Below are 21,306 nucleotides of genomic sequence, written 5' to 3' on the forward strand. Positions count from 1 at the left end.
CACACACACACACACACAAACACACACACACTGCCGGAGGCTGACCTATGATCTGTTTCTTGTCTGTAGGATGAAGTGAATCAGATCATGGAGACAAATCTGTGGCTGAGACACGTAAGTACACACACACACACAGACACACACAACAATGATCTTATTGATGACTAATATGTTCCCTCAGAGGTCTACTAGGGGATGGGGTGAGGCAGGGATGGGGTGAGGCAGGGATGGGGTGAGGCAGGGATGGGGTGAGGCAGGGATGGGGTGAGGCAGGGATGGGGTGAGGCGGGGATGGGGTGAGGCAGGGATGGGGTGAGGGGATGGGGTGAGGCAGGGATGGGGTGAGGCAGGGATGGGGTGAGGCGGGGATGGGGTGAGGCAGGGAGGGGAGGGAGCCGTCTGATTTTGTTCATGTCAAACATCAATATGAATGTAGGACCCTTGCTTCCACTGTGTGTGTACGTGCCTGCGTTCATGCGTGTGTGTGTGTGTGTGTGTGTGTGTGTGTGTGTGTGTGTGTGTGTGTGTGTGTGTGTGTGTGTGTGTGTGTGTGTGTGTGTGTGTGTGTGTGTGTGTGTGTGTGTGTGTGTGTGTGTGTACGTGCCTGCGTGCGTGTGTGTGTGTGTGTGCCTTTGAGATTGTGTGTCCCTCTGTGTAGAGACATTCATCCAGTCCTTAATCAATATGCTTCACATTGGCCATGCTACACTGAACAGAGCCTCTGGAGGATCTATGGCCCGCTGTCATGAACTACTGACCTCTAGTAGCCAGGTGACTTCTCTGGAACTACATGAACTACTGACCTCTAGATAGCCAGGTGACTTCTCTGGAACTACATGAACTACTGACCTCTAGATAGCCAGGTGACTTCTCTGGAACTACATGAACTGCTGACCTCTAGGTAGCTAGCTGACTTCTCTGGAACTACTGACCTCTAGATAGCCAGGTGACTTCTCTGGAACTACATGAACTACTGACCTCTAGATAGCCAGGTGACTTCTCTGGAACTACTGACCTCTAGATAGCCAGGTGACTTCTCTGGAACTACTGAACTACTGAGATAGCCAGGTGACTTCTCTGGAACTACTGACCTCTAGATAGCCAGGTGACTTCTCTGGAAAAATACTGACCTCTAGATAGCCAGGTGACTTCTCTGGAACTACAGGTGACTTCTCTCTACTGGTAGCTACTGACCTAGCTGGAACTACATGAACTACTGACCTCTAGATAGCTAGGTGACTTCTCTAGAACTACTGACCTCTAGATAGCTAGGTGACTTCTCTGGAACTACTGACCTCTAGGTAGCTAGGTGACTTCTCTGGAACTACTGACCTCTAGATAGCCAGGTGACTTCTCTGGAACTACATGACCTACTGACCTCTAGAGAGCTTCTCTCCCTTCTCTAGCTCTTTCCATCTGTCTCTGGGTGATATACCCATCCTAACCTTGAGTATACCGGTACTGGCCGAAACACTATAATATAAAGATCTCTCTCTCTCTCTCTCTCTCTCTCTCTCTCTCTCTCTCTCTCTCTCTCTCTCTCTCTCTCTCTCTGATCAGTCAAGCATGCATGTTAGAGTTAACATGTTAAAGCTCTTACAGACAGTAACATACACTCCCAGTACTTCAGTACACATGTCAACACTTTAAACTGTGTATACCTGTCCAAAATGGCTAATTTTGTATGTTTGCAATTCGGGCATCATTTCAATATTAACTCTCTATCAGACATACACTGAGGGTACAAAACATTAGGAACACATGCTCTCTCCATGACAGACGGACCAGGTGAATCCAGGTGAAAGCGATGATCCCTTATTGATGTCACTTGTTAAATCCACTTCAATCAGTGTAGATGAAGGGGAGGAGACGGGTTAAAGAAGGATGTTTAAGCCTTGAGACAATTGAGACATGGATTGTGTGTGTGTGTCATTCAGAGGGTGAATGGGTAAGACAACAGATTTAAGTGTGTGAACGGGGTATGGTAGTAGGTGCCACCGGTTTGAGTCAAGAACTACAACTCCACTGTATTTTTCACACTCAACAATTTACTGGGTGTATCAAGAATGGTCCACCACCCAAAGGACATCCAGCCAACTTGACACAGCTGTGGGAAGCGTTGGGGTCAACATGGGCCAGCATCCCTGTGGAACGCTTTCAACATTTTGTAGAGTCCATGCCCAGATGAATTGAGGACAACTCAGTATTAGGTGTTCTTAATATTTTGTACACAATTATTTACTCAGGACTCATTTAAAATAAATATGTAATGTAGAAATGTGAAATGAGTTCTGTCTCTTTCATGTTAATATTATGAGGTGAAAGAGAAAGGCAAACTAACATGGTGCCTGACGACTAAAGATTTTAAGAAACATTGATTCACACGTCATTTGTGGCTTATCTTTGCAATAGCAGCTGTGACTTTAGTAATTGAAGCTTAGAAGCTTGTTTAGTATTCAAAGATCCATCATATTAACACAATCCCTTTTCAGATCGTGACGTGACTAACAAACCTCAGCGCTCTCATAGGAACCAAATTTGGAAAGCTAGCCTAGCATGAAGCTACATGTCTGACAAATGTTAGCGCTCTCATAGGAACCAAATTTGAAAGCTAGCCTAGCATGAAGCTACATGTCTGACAAATGTTAGCGCTCTCATAGGAACCAAATGGGAAAGCTAGCCTAGCATGAAGCTACATGTCTGACAAATGTTAGCGCTCTCATAGGAACCAAATGGGAAAGCTAGCCTAGCATGACGCTACATAGCTGACAAACGTTAGCGCTCTCATAGGAACCAAATGGGAAAGCTAGCCTAGCATGACGCTACATAGCTGACAAACGTTAGCGCTCTCATAGGAACCAAATGGGAAAGCTAGCCTAGCATGAAGCTACATGGCTGACAAACTTCAGCGCTCTCATAGGTAACAAATGGGAACGCAAACGTAGCATGAAACAGGAAATTAAATATGCCCCCCATTATTACAGCTGCTTACTTCCACATGTTAATAAGATAATCAATTGTATGTGTGTGTGTTTGCTTGTGTGTGTGTTTGCTTGTGTGTGCCAGGTGACTTGTTCTGGAACTACTTTGATGAACATTTTTTACCGTGACCTCTAGTTATTTGATTGAAGAGCCAATGGCATTCATCTGATTGAATAATGTAACACTGACCTCTAGAGTAGCCAGGTGACTTCTCTGGAACTACATGAACTACTGACCTCTACACAGGCAGAGAATTCAACGGAAAAACTAACGACCAGGCACTACAGGTGACTTCTAACAACAGACCGAAGGTTACACTGCAATAGCCAGGTGACTTCTCTGGAACTCATGAACTACTGACCTAAACTAGATAGCCAGGTGACTTCTCTGGACATGAACTACTGACCTCTAGGATAGCCAGGTGACTTCTGAACAGAACTACTGACCTCTAGGTAGCCAGGTGACTTCTCTGGAACGACATGAACTACTGACCCTCAGGTGACATGGATGGATCCAAGATGTCCCTCAGGGTGACTTCTCTGGAACCGGAACTACCCCTGTCCTGAGGTACTGCAGGTAGCTCACCCGGCGTCTTGACTTCTCAGAACTACTGACCTCTAGTCCAGAGGGGGGAGGACCTCCGAACTCACTGTCCTGCAGGGGACCAGCTGACGGCCTGAGAGACACATGAAACAGGGGTGAATTCGATCTGGAAACGATGAACTACTGACCTCTAGGACTTTAGCCAGGTGACCCAGCTACATGAACTACTGAGGTCTAGGTAGCCAGACCCTGTCCCCCGGTACATGAACTACTGGGGCCTCTAGATAGCAGGTGACCTCTTCTGAACTCCACTGAACTACTGAGACTCCTAGATCCAGCCAGGTGACATTCCTCCACCGCAGGAGCCTCGGTCTGACCTGCTAGATGCCAGGAGGCTGGTTCCTGGAACACACTGAAAAGGGGACACGTTAGATAGCCAGTGAGTTCTGAGCCATTCTCAGCCCAGGGAACTACTGCCCCTCCCTGGCCAGGTGACTTCTCTGGAACTACTGAACTACTGACCGATCCTGGTGACTTCTCTGGAACTCCTGTTCAATCTCTCCACCTGCCCATTAGCAGGTGACGGAGGTCAGGCTGACACAGAACTACTGAACGCTCTAGATAGCCAGGTGACATAACTACTGACCCTAGTAGCAGGTGACTTCTCTGGAACTAATGCCTCAACAGTCTAGGGCTGTAGGTGACTTCTCTGGAACTACTTGAAAACCTCTACAATCAGCTAGGTGACATTTCTCTGAACTACTGAACCTCTCAGGATATCTAGGTGACTTCCATGGCCGCTGTGGAACTACTGACCTCTAGGTAGGTGCCTAGTGACTTCTCTAGGCACAACATGACCCTGGAACTCATGAACTACTGACTCTAGGTAGCTACCTCCCCTGAAGAACTCCCACTGACCTCTAGGTAGCCCAGGTGACTTCTTTGGAACTACATGAACTACTGACCTCTAGAATCAGCTTGTGACTTCTCGGAACTACTTGCCTCTACCTCTAGGTAGCTGAGGCTGACTGTTCAGCCCTGAACTACTGACCTCTAGGTAAATCCACCTGACCACTGGGGCTACCAGCTTAGAGGCGGGAAGATAAGGGGTACTGATCTCGGTAGCCAAGGATCTCTGAACTTAAGCCCGGTCTAGGTAGCCAACTTCTCTGAAGAATATGGCCCACTACTGACGTCTAAGTAGCAGCCCGAATATACTCAGATTCAGTGGTACGGTCCAGATGGAGAAAAAGGGTGACAACAGTGTCTACACCTTCAGAGCTCTAACCACCGCTAGAACGGTCCCCCACATCTAGTTACGCTCCGCTGGGCTGACTGCTTCCTTGAGAAGAAAGCCAGGGGCGGGTTTTTAGCGCTGTGATAGCACGTGCACCACCCCAGCCTCGGAACTCCACTGAATGCTTAGGTGACACGGGCGCCTCAGTGAACTACAATGTTAGGTGACTCTCTAATGCCCTGTCCAGCCTGTGTGACCACTGCAACTAATGGTCCACCCCTAGCATAGTAATGGGACATCTCCAAAACCGGATAAACCTTAGTACAAAACCAAAACCGCTGACCTCCTTTGTGGCTAGAGTGCCAATTACGCACGGCATCATTTCACCTCCATCACCACCCCAGGTGGAAACTATCCCAGCAGACCCTAGGAACACGCATTTCTCAGCCTTTTGTATAGGTCATGCCCAGCAGTCTTCCAAGACTTTGACCAGAGACACACGCGGTGAGTTAGATCAGAATGTCATGGGTGATATAACCCCTGACCACAGGTCACAACTATTTACAAAGGATTGAAAGGACTGGAGCATTCTTTAAAATAAGGACTATGTAATAGTGGACAATGTGTACTAAATCGGTTTTCTGTCTCTTTCATGCTCCTGAATCCAGTTTTTGAAGAACTGCGCTCCGTGAACGATTGTCAAGAGGTGCAGGTAACTTAACATGGCGTTTAAAGCTCTATAATCGATAAAAACCTCCCTCCTTTTTTCACATGTCAACAAGAAAAACGGGTGAAATGGAGGGATTTTGAATGACCCCTTCCCAACTCCGGACATCCATTGGCCAATCTCCTCCTGGGACAGTACACATGCTTGGGAAGCGCATTACCTGGAACACATGAAGTACAATCCCTTCCCGGTTTAGCTTTCACTTTACAAAGCGATCCATCATATCGGGGGAATCAGTGTGGATCCCTGGTTGGACTCTCCAGATCGTGGACGTGAAACTCCCAAACACCTTCCAGAAGCTCCTCTTGAGAGAATTGAGACAAATTGTGGCCATTCAGAGGAGTCCCCAGACTGGAAACGCAGATTTAATAATAAAAAAAAAAACTGAACGCTCCCTATGATTCCCCTAGACATGTGCCAATGTTAATGAGTCAAGAACGGGGAAACCAGAATTTTTCGGCACCAGCGGAAAGGGCTGGGTGTATCCATAAATGGTCCACTGCGCCTGAAGGACTAGCGCCCATGCTGGGAAGAGGGAAAAAAGTGAAGGAAAGAGATTAAGACAAAAAGGGATTCTGGGTGAGTCTGATGCTGCTCACCTGGGGTTTTGTAGAGTTCCGCATGCCATCTCAAGAATTGAGGACCCCCCAGCATGTCAGAGGTGTGACAATTTTGTGCATGAAGGCCTTAGCGCTTTACTAGGCAGCCCCTCCCAAATCCATCGGAAAGCTAGAAATGCATGAAGCTACAGGTCTGACAAATGCAGCAGCTCAGTGAATGGACATGAACCAAATCCAGTGACAAGCTGGTGCCTGCATAAAGCTACATGATCTGACACACCTGTAGTGGCTCCATGCAATAGCAGCCCTGTGTTCCAAATCCGGCTGCCAAAGCTCCAGAAGCGTTTAATCCTGGGCGCTCCATCATATTAACCTGCCTGAGATGGAAAATCGTTCTAGCCATGCATGAAGCTCATGGGTGATCAAATACGGAAGCCAAAGGAAAACTCTGGGTAGTGCTCATGTCTGAGTCTGGGCCATTAGCCTAGCATGAAGCTACATGTCTGACAAACTTAGCGCTCTCATAGGAACCAAATGGGAAAGCTAGCTCCATCATGAAGCCCTACGGTAGCTGACAAACGTTAGCTGGAGGATAGGAAGTTAAATGGGAAAGCTAGCCCCCATTCCATAGCTGACACGTTGATCCAGCGCGGATCTCATAGAACCAAATGGGAAAGTTAGCCTAGCATGGGAATGCTGCTACAAACTTCCATTCGATTTTATTGGAATTAGGTGTGGGAGTCAAACGCATGAAACAGGAAATTAAATATGCCCCCCATTATTACAGCTGCTTACTTCCACATGTTAATAAGATAATCAATTGTGTGTGTGTGTTTGCTTGTGTGTGTGTTTGCTTGTGTGTGTGTTTGCTTGTGTGTGGGTGTGTGTGTGTGTTACCAGGCAAGCTGCTTTGAAGAACATTTTTTACCGTAAGACCTGTAGTTATTTGATTGAAGAGCCAATCAAAGGCATTCATGGTGATTGAATAATATTCAGTAGGCTACACTTTATTTAAATTCTTAAAAGTCTAAGCTAACACGTGGAATTGTTTTAAGACGGTGATACAACGGATCATTTCAGTCTCTAATATCTCTATCAGAAGGATATCTCTAATATCTCTATCAGAAGGATATCTCTAATATCTCTATCAGAACGATATCTCTAATATCTATATCAGAACGATATCTCTAATATCTATATCAGAAGGATATCTCTAATATCTCTATCAGAAGGATATCTCTAATATCTCTATCAGAACGATATCTCGAATATCTATAACAGAAGGATGTCTCTAATATCTCTATCAGAAGGATATCTCTAATATCTCTATCAGAACGATATCTCGAATATCTATAACAGAAGGATGTCTCTAATATCTCTATCAGAAGGATATCTCTAATATCAATACCAGAAGGATATCTCTAATATCTATATCAGAACGATATCTCTAATATCTATATCAGATGGATATCTCTAATATCTATACCAGAAGGATATCTCTAATATCTCTATCAGAAGGATATCTCTAATATCTATATAATAAGGATATCTCTAATATCTATATCAGAAGGATATCTCTAATATCTTTATCAGAAGGATATCTAATATCTATATCAGAAGGTCTAATATCTTTATCAGAAGGATATCTCTAATATCTATATCAGAAGGATATCTCTAATATCTATATCAGAAGGAAATATCTCTATCAGAAGGAAATCTCTAATATCTCTATCAGAAGGATATCTCTCATGTCTATATCAGAAGGATATCTCTAATATCTCTATCAGAAGGATATCTCTAATGTCTATATCAGGAAGATATCTCTAATGTCTATATCAGGAAGATATCTCTAATGTCTATATCAGGACGATATCTCTAATATCTCTAATGTCTATATCAGAAGGATATCTCTAGCTTAAATTGACAGATTTTGATGAAGACCTTTTTAAAAGCTATTATTTATATTGACGCACCGGTGCATCAATAGACTCTAGGGGGTTAAAGGAAGAAATTAATACAAAATATGGTTAAGTTTCAGTTCAAGATCATTCGGAAAAATCCACGAGGGGGTGTGTTTGATAAAGTAATCAAGGCTGTATGTGTGTGTGTGTGTGTGTGTGTGTGTGTGTGTGTGTGTGTGTGTGTGTGTGTGTGTGTGTGTGTGTGTGTGTGTGTGTGTGTGTGTGTGTGTGTGTGTGTGTGTGTGTGTATTTGTACGTGTGTATCTTGCTATCTTCCTTTCTTCTTAAGGTGACTCCCTAACACACACACACACACACACACACACACATACACTCATTCATGCTGTGTTTATGTTTCAGATCTGGAACGACTACAAGCTAAGCTGGGCCCCAGTAGAGTTTGATGGGATTGAGTTCATCAGAGTTCCATCCAACAAGATCTGGAGACCTGACATAGTGCTTTATAACAAGTGAGTCCAGACATAGTGCTCTATAACAACATGACATAGTGCTCTATAACAACCTGGCATAGTGCTGTATAACAACCTGACATAGTGCTCTATAACAACAAGGCATAGTGCTCTATAACAACATGACATAGTGCTCTATAACAACCTGGCATAGTGCTCTATAACAACCTGACATAGTGCTCTATAACAACATGGCATAGTGCTCTATAACAACATGACATAGTGCTCTATAACAACCTGACATTGTACTCTATAACAACCTGACATAGTGCTCTATAACAACATGACATAGTGCTCTATAACAACATGACATTGTACTCTATAACAACCTGACATAGTGCTCTATAACAACCTGACATTGTACTCTATAACAACCTGACATAGTACTCTATAACAACATGACATAGTGCTCTATAACAACATGACATTGTACTCTATAACAACATGACATTGTACTCTCTAACAACCTGACATAGTGCTCTATAACAACATGACATAGTGCTCTATAACAACATGACATAGTACTCTATAACAACATGACATAGTGCTCTATAACAACATGACATTGTACTCTCTAACAACCTGACATAGTGCTCTATAACAACATGACATAGTGCTCTATAACAACATGACATAGTGCTGTATAACAAGTGTATAACAAGTCAGCTGTACATAGCCCATCGGTAAATAGCCCACCCAATTTACCTACCTCATCCCCATACTGTTTTTATTTATTTACTTTTCTGCTCTTTTGCACACCAGTATCTCTACCTGCACATGACCATCTGATCATTTATCACTCCAGTGTTAATCTGCTACATTGTAGTTATTCGCCTACCTCCTCATGCCTTTTGCACACAATGTATATAGACTCTTTCTTTTTTTCTACTGTGTTATTGACTTGTTTATTGTTTACTCCATGTGTAACTCTGTGTTGTTGTCTGTTCACACTGCTATGCTTTATCTTGGCCAGGTCGCAATTGTAAATGAGAACTTGTTCTCAACTAGCCTACCTGGTTAAATAAAGGTGAAATAAAATAAATCTCCCTCTTCCTCTCTCTCCAACACAACTCTTTCCTCTCTCTCCACTTCAGTGCTGTGGGAGACTTCCTGGTTGAAGATAAGACCAAAGCTCTGTTGAAGTTTGACGGTACAGTCACCTGGGTTCCCCCTGCCATCTTTAAGTCCTCCTGCCCCATGGACATCACCTACTTCCCCTTTGACTACCAGAACTGCTCCATGAAGTTTGGCTCCTGGACCTACGACAAGGCCAAGATCGACCTGGTGCTCATTGGGTCAAAGGTTAGAAAAATATTTGCACATCCATTTTCTGATACACCATTTTGTGGTATAGAGCTATAAAGGAATTATGGGTAGTGTTCAAATCTTTGTTTTGTTTTTTTACCCCTTTTTCTCCCCAATTTTGTGGTATCCTATTGGTTGTTACAGTCTTGTCCAGACTATTGTAAGTCTTTTAATCTAAATCTCAGTCACTGAATCCGTTCTCTAGAATTGTGTAATCCAACCAAGATGAATGTATGTTTATGAAATAACTACTCAGATTCAAGCCCTCAATAAACCCAATGTCACCTACCTCAGGTCAACCTCAAAGACTTCTGGGAGAGCGGCGAGTGGGAGATCATCGATGCTCCGGGCTACAAGCACGACATCAAGTACAACTGTTGCGAGGAGATCTACCCAGACATCACCTACTCCTTCTACATCAGACGCCTGCCTCTCTTCTACACCATCAACCTCATCATCCCCTGTCTCCTCATCTCTTTTTTAACAGTCCTGGTCTTCTACCTGCCCTCCGACTGCGGAGAGAAGGTACGGTGCCTGCAGGAAGTGTCCACACCCCTTGGACTTTACCACATCTTGTTGTGTTGACTGTGTTGAACATCTTTGTGGTCATGTATGTTGTCATGTTGTTGTGTTACAATCTATTTTCCATTATCTCCAGCAACAAACCAGCATCTACAGTACATAGTATGTGAAAACTGACATTTTATATTTTATACATTCTGCAGTCAAAGAAATTAAACAAATTCTTCTAAAATGAAGATCTTGTAGAAATTGTCCTTAAAAACATACACATTTGGTACTTATTTGAACAGTTTTTAATTTTTTATTAATCATTAACATTTGTCGAAATCTCTTTTGACTTTGACAATAAAAAATAACTTCCTGTCAAAGTCAGTGACAAGGAGATCTCAATGAAATGCGTTTGAATTCCAGGTTGAAACACAACAAAATGTGGAAAAGGTCCAAGGGGGATGAATACTTCCTATAGGCACTGTAATAATGCTCAAGCATGTTGCCATAGTAATGAAGTAGGGTCCGCCCACTCAAATCCACCAACACAGGGTCATGTGTCGGAGAAACTGAGTGTGCAGACCCTACTTCACATGACCTACTGTAAGTTGCTATCGATAAAAGTGTCTGCTACATGAGATATGTTATATGTTACATTATTATATAAAACTACTCGTTTCATTATATTATATTCAATCAATAAGGCACGAGAGGGTGTGGTATATGGCTAAGGGCCGTGCTATATTGGCCAAATACAACAAACCCCCGAGGTACCTTATTGCTATTATGAACTGGTTATCAACGTAATTAGAGCAGTAAAAATAAATGTTTTGTCATACCCGTGGTATACGGTGTGATATATATACCACGGCTGTTAGCCAATAAGAATTGAGGGCTCGAACCACACAGTTTATAATTTTATTATAGTTATATTATTATTATTTTTTAATCTGCCTAGCACCCAGTAAATAATGGATGAGTTCTGTAATCGGGCTCTGCAGTCAATTTGTTGTGTGTTCAGAATGAGCCACCATGTGACATGTTGGACAATATTAGCTACAGTGGGAATGGTGTGAATTCTTCTCTGGGTGATGATGGTGTTGGTGGAAGACTAAATAATACCTTCCTCCTAAGTCAATGGTTCTCTCTATCTCTCTGATGATCTCTGTTCTCTCTCTCTCTCTCTCTCTTCTCTCTCTCTCTCTCTCTCTCTCTCTCTCTCTCTCTCTCTCTCTCTCTCTCTCTCTCTCTCTCTCTCTCTCTCTCTCTCTCTCTCTCTCTCTCTCTCTCTCTCTCTCTCTCTCTCTGCTTCTCTCTCTAAGTCAATAAACTCTCTCACATGCTGGGCCTTTTCTCAGCGTTCATCTCTATCTCTCTCTCTCTCTTCTCTCTCTCTCTCCTCTCTCTCTCTCTCTCTCTCTCTCTCTCTCTCTCTCTCTCTCTCTCTCTCTCTCTCTCTCTCTCTCTCTCTCTCTCTCTCTCTCTCTCTCTCTCTCTCTCTCTCTCTCTCTCTCTCTCTCTCTCTCTCTCTCTCTCTCTCTCCCTCACCCAACAGGTGACTCTCTGTCTCTCTGTCCTCTCTCACTGTGTTCCTTCTGGTGATCACTGAGACCATCCCTCCACCTCTCTGGTCATCTCTCTCATCGGGGAGTCTCTCTCTTCTCTCTCTCTCTCTCGTCATCACCTCTCCACTCTCTCTCTCTCTCTCTCTCTCGGGCTCTCTCTCGTCTTCTCAGGTCTCTCTCTAGCCCAACTCTCTCTCTCTCTCTCTCTCTCCTCTCTCTCTCTCTCTCTCGTAGCTCTCTCTCTTCTCAACTCTCTCTCTCTCTCTCTCTCTCTCTCTCTCTCTCTCTCTCTCTCTCTTCTCTCTCTCTCTCTCTTCTCTATTAGGAAGGTGTTCTTAGTCTTTTGTCTCAGTGTAGATTCTAATTTATTTTGTTTTCTGTGTTTCTTGTTCTTCAGTTGTTCTTCTCTCTACAATACAATACCTACACTCTATACTAAAATACAATACTACCTCTATTTAATGCATTACTCTAGAATACAATGCCTATACAATCAATCTATAGAATCTACCAAAACCCAACAGGTGACCCTCTGTATCTCTGTCCTCCTCTCCCTCACTGTGTTCCTTCTGGTGATCACTGAGACCATCCCGTCCACCTCCCTGGTCATCCCCCTCATCGGGAGTACACTACCTCTTCACTATGATCTTCGTCACCCTCTCCATCGTCATCACCGTGTTATATTTCTTGAACGTCCACTACCGTACAGGACGGCAAGGCCCTCTGTTCAGACAGCGGGGAGGAGAGAGGAGCAGGAGGAGGAGGTGGAGGAGGGAAAGGAGGAAAGAAGAGGAAGAATAGTCTGACGGTGGGTTGGTTGGTGGGTGGGTTGGTTATGGCATATTGGGTGGTCGGTGGGTGTCTGGTTTGTTGGCTGGCGGGTGGGTGGTTGGGTTGGTGGGTTGGTTGGTTGCTTGGTGGGTGGGGGACGGGTTGGTTGGTTGGTTAGCCCAAGTATCAATGTTCCTTTTTGTTGTCCCACCTAGTCTCTGATGTATTCCCATAATGGTAGAGGTTAACATGTGAAGGACCTTTGACCCACACCATGCCGGGCTGGGTCAGGTCCGTCTTCCTCAGGTAAGAGAGAGAATTAGCTCAACTCGTAGCTCAACTCTTAGCCCAACTCTCAGCCCAACTCTCAGACCAAGTCTTAGCTCAACTCTCAGCCCAACTCTCAGCCCAACTCTCAGCCCAACTCTTAGCCCAACTCTCAGCCCAACTATTAGCCCAAGTCTTAGCCCAACTCTTAGACCAACTCAATATTAGGAAGGTGTTCTTAGTGTTTTGTATCAGTGTAGATTCTAATTTATTTTGTTTTCTGTGTTTGTTGTTCTTCAGTATACTACCTATACAATACAATACCTACACAATACTATACAATAAAATACAATACAATACCAATACTATTTAATGCATTACTATAGAATACAATGCCTATACAATACAATGCTATAGAATACAATACCAATACCAATACTAGTACCAATATAATATAATACAATACAATACTATACACTACTACTATGCAATGCAATGCAATACAATACAATTAAATACAATACTATACAATACAATGCCAATACAATACAATACATGCCTATACAATACTATACAATACACTACTATACTATACAATACTATACAATATGATACTATACAATACTATAGAAAACAATACAATACTATACAATACTATAATATACATAGAATTATTATATTTACAATACACTGAAGTAGTGTTAATTGTTCTGTGTCCATCAGGGTGCTACCAAGAGTCATGCTGATGAGACGGCCCATAGACCAGGACGGCAAGGCCCTCTGTTCAGACAGCGGGGAGGAGAGAGGAGCAGGAGGAGGAGGTGGAGGAGGGAAAGGAGGAAAGAAGAGGAAGAATAGTCTGACGGTGGGTGGGTTGGTTGGTTGGTTGGTTGGTTGGTTGGTTGGTTGGTTGGTTAGCTGGCTGGTTGGCATATTGGGTGGTCGGTGGGTGTCTGGTTTGTTGGCTGGCGGGTGGGTGGTTGGGTTGGTGTTTGGCGGGAGGGAGGGATTGTCGAATTGATCAATAGATAATTTAATGGTTTAATTCCTTCAAGTACCAATGTTCCTTTTTGTTGTCCCACCTAGTCTCTGATGTATTCCCATAATGGTAGAGGTTAACATGTGGGGGAGATTAATACACTTTGTTGTCCCACCTAGTCCCTGATGTATTCCCATAATGGTAGAGGTTAACATGTGGGGGAGATTAATACACTTTGTTGTCCCACCTAGTCCCTGATGTATTCCCATAATGGTAGAGGTTAACATGTGGAGGAGATTAATACACTTTGTTGTCCCACCTAGTTTCTGATGTATTCCCATAATGGTAGAGGTTAACATGTGGGGGAGATTAATACACTTTGTTGTCCCACCTAGTCTCTGATGTATTCCCATAATGGTAGAGGTTAACATGTGGGGGAGATTAATACACTTTGTTGTCCCACCTAGTCCCTGATGTATTCCCATAATGGTAGAGGTTAACATGTGGAGGAGATTAATACACTTTGTTGTCCCACCTAGTCCCTGATGTATTCCCATAATGGTAGAGGTTAACATGTGGGGGAGATTAATACACTTTGTTGTCCCACCTAGTCCCTGATGTATTCCCATAATGGTAGAGGTTAACATGTGGGGGAGATTAATACACTTTGTTGTCCCACCTAGTCTCTGATGTATTCCCATAATGGTAGAGGTTAACATGTGGAGGAGATTAATACACTTTGTTGTCCCACCTAGTCCCTGATGTATTCCCATAATGGTAGAGGTTAACATGTGGGGGAGATTAATACACTTTGTTGTCCCACCTAGTCTCTGATGTATTCCCATAATGGTAGAGGTTAACATGTGGGGGAGATTAATACACTTTGTTGTCCCACCTAGTCCCTGATGTATTCCCATAATGGTAGAGGTTAACATGTGGGGGAGATTAATACACTTTGTTGTCCCACCTAGTCCCTGATGTATTCCCATAATGGTAGAGGTTAACATGTGGGGAGATTAATACACTTTGTTGTCCCACCTAGTCTCTGATGTATTCCCATAATGGTAGAGGTTAACATGTGGGGGAGATTAATACACTTTGTTGTCCCACCTAGTCCCTGATGTATTCCCATAATGGTAGAGGTTAACATGTGGAGGAGATTAATACACTTTGTTGTCCCACCTAGTCTCTGATGTATTCCCATAATGGTAGAGGTTAACATGTGGAGGAGATTAATACACTTTGTTGTCCCACCTAGTCCCTGATGTATTCCCATAATGGTAGAGGTTAACATGTGGGGGAGATTAATACACTTTGTTGTCCCACCTAGTCCCTGATGTATTCCCATAATGGTAGAGGTTAACATGTGGGGAGATTAATACACTTTGTTGTCCCACCTAGTCCCTGATGTATTCCCATAATGGTAGAGGTTAACATGTGGAGGAGATTAATACACTTTGTTGTCCCACCTAGTCTCTGATGTATTCCCATAATGTGGGGGAGATTAATACACTTTGTTGTCCCACCTAGTCCCTATGTACATGGTAGAGGTTAACATGTGGGGAGATTAATACACTTTGTTGTCCCACCTAGTCCCTGATGTATTCCCATAATGGTAGAGGTTAACATGTGGGGGAGATTAATACACTTTGTTGTCCCACCTAGTCCCTGATGTATTCCCATAATGGTAGAGGTTAAATGTGGGGAGATTAATACACTTTGTTGTCCCACCTAGTCCCTGATGTATTCCCATAATGGTAGAGGTTAACATGTGGGGGAGATTAATACACTTTGTTGTCCCACCTAGTCCCTGATGTATTCCCATAATGGTAGAGGTTAACATGTGGGGGAGATTAATACACTTTGTTGTCCCACCTAGTCCCTGATGTATTCCCATAATGGTAGAGGTTAACATGTGGGGGAGATTAATACACTTTGTTGTCCCACCTAGTCTCTGATGTATTCCCATAATGGTAGAGGTTAACATGTGGGGGAGATTAATACACTTTGTTGTCCCACCTAGTCTCTGATGTATTCCCATAATGGTAGAGGTTAACATGTGGGGGAGATTAATACACTTTGTTGTCCCACCTAGTCCCTGATGTATTCCCATAATGGTAGAGGTTAACATGTGGGGGACATTAATACACTTTGTTGTCCCACCTAGTCCCTGATGTATTCCCATAATGGTAGAGGTTAACATGTGGGGGAGATTAATACACGGAGTAAATCTTTAGCCTCTGGATTAGGGTTGCAAAAATCTGGGGACTTTCCTGGAGTCAGGATCAAATAAGCAGGACATGCAGGAATCCTTCAACTGGGATTTCTAGAAACCTTATGTATTCTATTATATTCTACTCCTCTTCTACTCTATTCTACTCTATTCTATTCTATTCCATTCCATTGCATTCTATTCTATTCCATTCCATTCCATTCTCTTCAATTCCCAGCAGGGAGGGAACTGCCTGGAGTTCGGAGACAACAAACTGACTGAGGGAGGATGTGGAGAAAGAGGGGGCAAGAAGTGCCCTTGCCCCTGCCAACATGGGAAGGAGACCCTAGAGACAACAGATCCGGGGAAACTGAGCCGCCAGCTGAGTCCTCAGAGCATCAACACGGTGGTGGCCTTCTCCGTCCTGTCCCCGGAGATTAAACAGGCCATCGAGAGCGTCAAGTACATCGCCGAGAACATGAGGAGCCGCAACAAGGCCAAAGAGGTGAGTGGCAAGCTAGTGTTAGCCTGCAATGGAGAAATACATTAGGTTTAGCTTAATTAACACCAACTAGCTTTACCTTCAACAAGGCCAAAGAGGTGAGTGGCAAGCTAGAGTTAGCCTGCAATGGAGAAATACATTAGGTTTAACTTTGGGTAAACACCAACTAACTTTAGCTTTAACAAGGCCAAAGAGGTGAGCGACATTTTGTCTGTCATTGAGCACATGCGTTTATTCAGAGAACTCTTACAATACAGCTAAAAACCAAGGCCAAATAGGTTATAGGGTGGACTACAATTGGTGTATATGTTAGCTTTGTTAGCGCACAATGGGGAAATAGGTTCAGCTCTGACTAAAAACAAATCGCTTTTGCTTCAAAAATGCCGAAGAGATGAGTGGGTGGGCTCGCATTAGCTGCTACCATCAGCTTTATTAGCGTACAATGGAGAAATAGGTTTAACTTCGGCTAACAACAAATATCTTCCACTAACGACAAGGTCAACGATGTGACTGGGTGGGGGCAAGCAATAGCGTACAGTATATGTTTGCTTCGTTAGCGTACAATATAGAAATAGATTTAATTTAGGCAAACAACAAATAGCTTTAGCTTCAGCTAACAATAAAAAGCTTTAGCTTTAACCAAGGCCAAGAAGGTGTGTACAGTTAGCCCATACAAAGCTCTGTTAGCGTACATTGAAGGAATAGTTTTCTCTCGCACTGGGTCTTCATAACAAAGATCATGTTCGCTACTCTGCTTTTCGGGATGCTCACCCATTGTTTGTTGATACTCCCTTGTTTATAATATCAACCAAGTGGAGCATTGTTGGATGGAACACTGGTTCATATCTCTAATGAGTTTAAAAAGTTCTCTCTCTGGACAATACAAGAGAAAATAGTTACAAGACTTTGGTGAAAAATCCCATGTTCTTTGTGTTGTCTTCTGAGGTTGAACTCTCCCCTTGGGGGGAAAGATGTCTTTGATATGTAAAGTACCTCTCTTCTCTATCAGCTTTGTCAGGCTGCCTGTCTGATTGTGTGTGTGTGTGTGTTGTGTGTGTGTGTGTGTGTGTGTGTGTGTGTGTGTGTGTGTGTGTGTGTGTGTGTGTGTGTGTGTGTGTGTGTGTGTGTGTGTGTGTGTGTGTGTGTGTGTGTGTGTGTGTGTGTGTGTGTGTGTGTGTGTGTGTGTGTGTGTGTGTTTGATTCTAACACTGATGAATACCATTACCATACTAATGATATATCTGTCAGTTATAGTAGGGGGATGCTTCCACAAGTAGTAAACTCAGTTTTACCTTTCTTTCTTCTCATCCTCACTTTTTACCCACAACCCTCCTCCTTCCTTCATGGTCCAAAATCATGTCATTTTCATCGCTGCCTCTCCATCCATCCCTCTCTCTCTCCCTGCATCCCTCCATCCATCCCTGCATCCCTCCATCCATCCCTCCATCCATCCCTCCATCCATCCCTCTCTCCCTCCCTGCATCCCTCCATCCATCCCTCTCTCCCTCCCTGCATCCATCCCTGCATCCCTCCATCCATCCCTCCATCCATCCCTCCATCCATCCCTCTCTCCCTCCCTGCATCCCTCCATCCATCCCTCTCTCCATCCCTGCATCCCTCCATCCATCCCTCTCTCCCTCCCTGCATCCCTCCATCCATCCCTCTCTCCCTCCCTGCATCCCTCCATCCATCCCTCTCTCCCTCCCTGCATCCCTCCATCCATCCCTCTCTCCCTCCCTGCATCCCTCCATCCATCCCTCTCTCCCTCCCTGCATCCCTCCATCCATCCCTCTCTCCCTCCCTGCATCCCTCCATCCATCCCTCTCTCCCTCCCTGCATCCCTCCATCCATCCCTCTCTCCCTCCCTGCATCCCTCCATCCATCCCTCTCTCCCTCCCAAAATCCCTCCCTGCATCCCTCCATCCATCCCTCTCTCTCTCCCTCCCTCTCTCCCTCCCTTCATCCCTCCATCCATCCCTCTCTCCCTCCCTGCATCCCTCCATCCATCCCTCTCTCTCTCCCTCTCTCCCTCCCTTCATCCCTCCATCCATCCCTCTCTCCCTCCCTTCATCCCTCCATCCATCCCTCTCTCCCTCCCTGCATCCCTCCATCCATCCTCTCTCTCTCCCCTCTCCCTCCCTTCATCCCTCCATCCATCCCTCTCTCCCTCCCTTCATCCCTCCATCCATCCCTCTCTCCCTCCCTGCATCCCTCCATCCATCCCTCCATCCATCCCTCCATCCATCCCTCTCTCCCTCCCTGCATCCCTCCATCCATCCCTCTCTCTCTCCCTCTCTCCCTCCCTTCATCCCTCCATCCCTCTCTCTCTCCCTCTCTCCCTCCCTTCATCCCTCCATCCATCCATCCATCCATCCATCCATCCATCCATCCCTCTCCCTCTCTCCCTCCCTGCATCCCTCCATCCATCCCTCTCTCTCCCTCTCTCCCTCCCTCCCTTCATCCCTCCATCCATCCCTCTCTCTCTCCCTCTCTCCCTCCCATCATCCCTCCATCCATCCCTCTCTCTCTCCCTCTCTCCCTCCCTGCATCCCTCCATCCATCCCTCTCTCAGGTGGAGGATGATTGGAAGTACGTTGCCATGGTGATAGACAGAATCTTCCTGTGGGTGTTTGTGACAGTGTGCATCCTCGGAACCCTCGGCCTCTTCCTGCAGCCTGTCATTGGCTTCCTGTCATAACCCAGAACCAATAAGGGCTCACTGACACCACCGGCTGCCTCCACGTGTCGACCAGTCACCAATCAGTGTTGTCAGTCCATCGCCACCAAATGGACTTGTTGGCTTTGTGTTGAAAATTCTAAATAAATAAATGACACAATCATACTGTATATATTGTAGACAGCAAGAACCAATCAACAGTCACCAATCTGAGTCATGAGTTAGAACCAAGAACCAATCAGAGTCGCTGGATGTGAGTCATAACCAATTACCAATCACATAAATCAGGTTTCTGTCGTGAACCAATCCCGGTTATTGTGCTATTGTGTCTCAACCAATCAGATTGACATGACACAGTGCATTCTTGTAAAAAAAACTACAACCAACCAATCAGAAATCCCGTTCTTGCCGGTCAGGCGATTAGAATCCATCCATGTGAATTAGAACACGACAACGACGCTGTTCTTATCAATGTTCTAGAAGGTATAATTGGCAAGGCCTCTGTAAATACGTGCCGGATTAAATTAGCCTGAACGGTTTCCATCCAGAAATAGCAGCTTCCTCTTCTGTACAGATATGAATTAATCTAAGGGATTTCTATCATCCGATTCCATGACGATTCATTTGTGTTTTTTATTCATTCTTTTTAATTACATTTCTGGATTCAACGATCTCCTGAAATACAATACGTAGATCATGCATGATGGATTTAGAATGGCTGCTTCCCAATTGGCACCCTATACACCCTTACATAGTGCATTGCTTTTGACAGAGCCCTGTGGGCAGCACAATGGGCCCTGGTCACAAATAGTGCACTATATAGGGAATAGGGTGCCATTTGGGATGCAGACAATGGGTGACCAGGGCCTCTGCATCTTTATATACTTACTATAAGACAATTCTATAATAATAATTATATTACTATACAGTACTGTCAGATTTTAGGATAACAGTTTTTTTTGTATGGTTATTGTCATTAATCCAACGCATGAAGGCTTTTCGTTGTTTGTTTAATTAGCAATGCACACCTCGCACTCAAGTGACTGTCACTTTGGTACCGATGTCTCCTGCTTTCTGTATAGTATGGATACTTTATGGATTTGGAATAAATGCAATGTTTCTCCCAAAATATGAAAAGCATCTCACTGATCTGTACTGTTTATAGACTGTAGCTAGACTGTAGCAGTATGGTGTCAGTTCATTGACTGTAGCTAGACTGTAGAAGTATGGTGTCTGTTAATAGACTGTAGCAGTATGGTGTCTGTTCATAGACTGTATCTAGACTGTAGCAGTATGGTGTCTGTTTATAGACTGTAGCTAGACTGTAGCAGTGTGGTGTCTGTTTATAGACTGTAGCTAGACTGTAGCAGTATGGTGTCTGTTAATAGACTGTAGCAGTATGGTGTCTGTTCATAGACTGTATCTAGACTGTAGCAGTATGGTGTCTGTTAATAGACTGTAGCTAGACTGTAGCAGTATGGAGTCTGGTCATAGACTGTAGCAGTATGGTGTCTGTTCATTGACTGTAGCTAGACTGTAGCAGTGTGGTGTCTGTTTATAGACTGTAGCTAGACTGTAGCAGTATGGTGTCTGTTTATAGACTGTAGCTAGACTGTGGCAGTGTGGTGTCTGTTTATAGACTGTAGCTAGACTGTAGCAGTATGGTGTCTGTTTATAGACTGTAGCTAGACTGTAGCAGTATGGTGTCTGTTCATAGACTGTAGCTAGACTGTAGCAGTGTGGTGTCTGTTTATAGACTGTAGGTAGACTGTAGCAGTATGGTGTCTGTTTATAGACTGTAGCTAGACTGTAGCAGTGTGGTGTCTGTTCATTGACTGTAGCTAGACTGTAGCAGTATGGTGTCTGTTTATAGACTGTAGCTAGACTGTAGCAGTGTGGTGTCTGTTTATAGACTGTAGGTAGACTGTAGCAGTATGGTGTCTGTTTATAGACTGTAGCTAGACTGTAGCAGTATTGTGTCTGTTCATTGACTGTAGCAGTATGGTGTCTGTTCATTGACTGTAGCTAGACTGTAGCA

The 21,306-nt window shown here is 44.2% G+C and overlaps 1 pseudogene; it reads left to right on the top strand.

Moving 5' to 3' along the window:
- LOC118380762 (neuronal acetylcholine receptor subunit alpha-3-like) overlaps positions 1–19,658 on the top strand; it is a 49,925-nt pseudogene extending 30,267 nt beyond the window's left edge.
- Positions 19,659–21,306: the final 1,648 nt, after the last annotated feature.

This window comes from Oncorhynchus keta, unplaced genomic scaffold (assembly GCF_023373465.1).
Source record: "Oncorhynchus keta strain PuntledgeMale-10-30-2019 unplaced genomic scaffold, Oket_V2 Un_scaffold_5451_pilon_pilon, whole genome shotgun sequence".
NCBI lineage: Eukaryota > Metazoa > Chordata > Actinopteri > Salmoniformes > Salmonidae > Oncorhynchus > Oncorhynchus keta.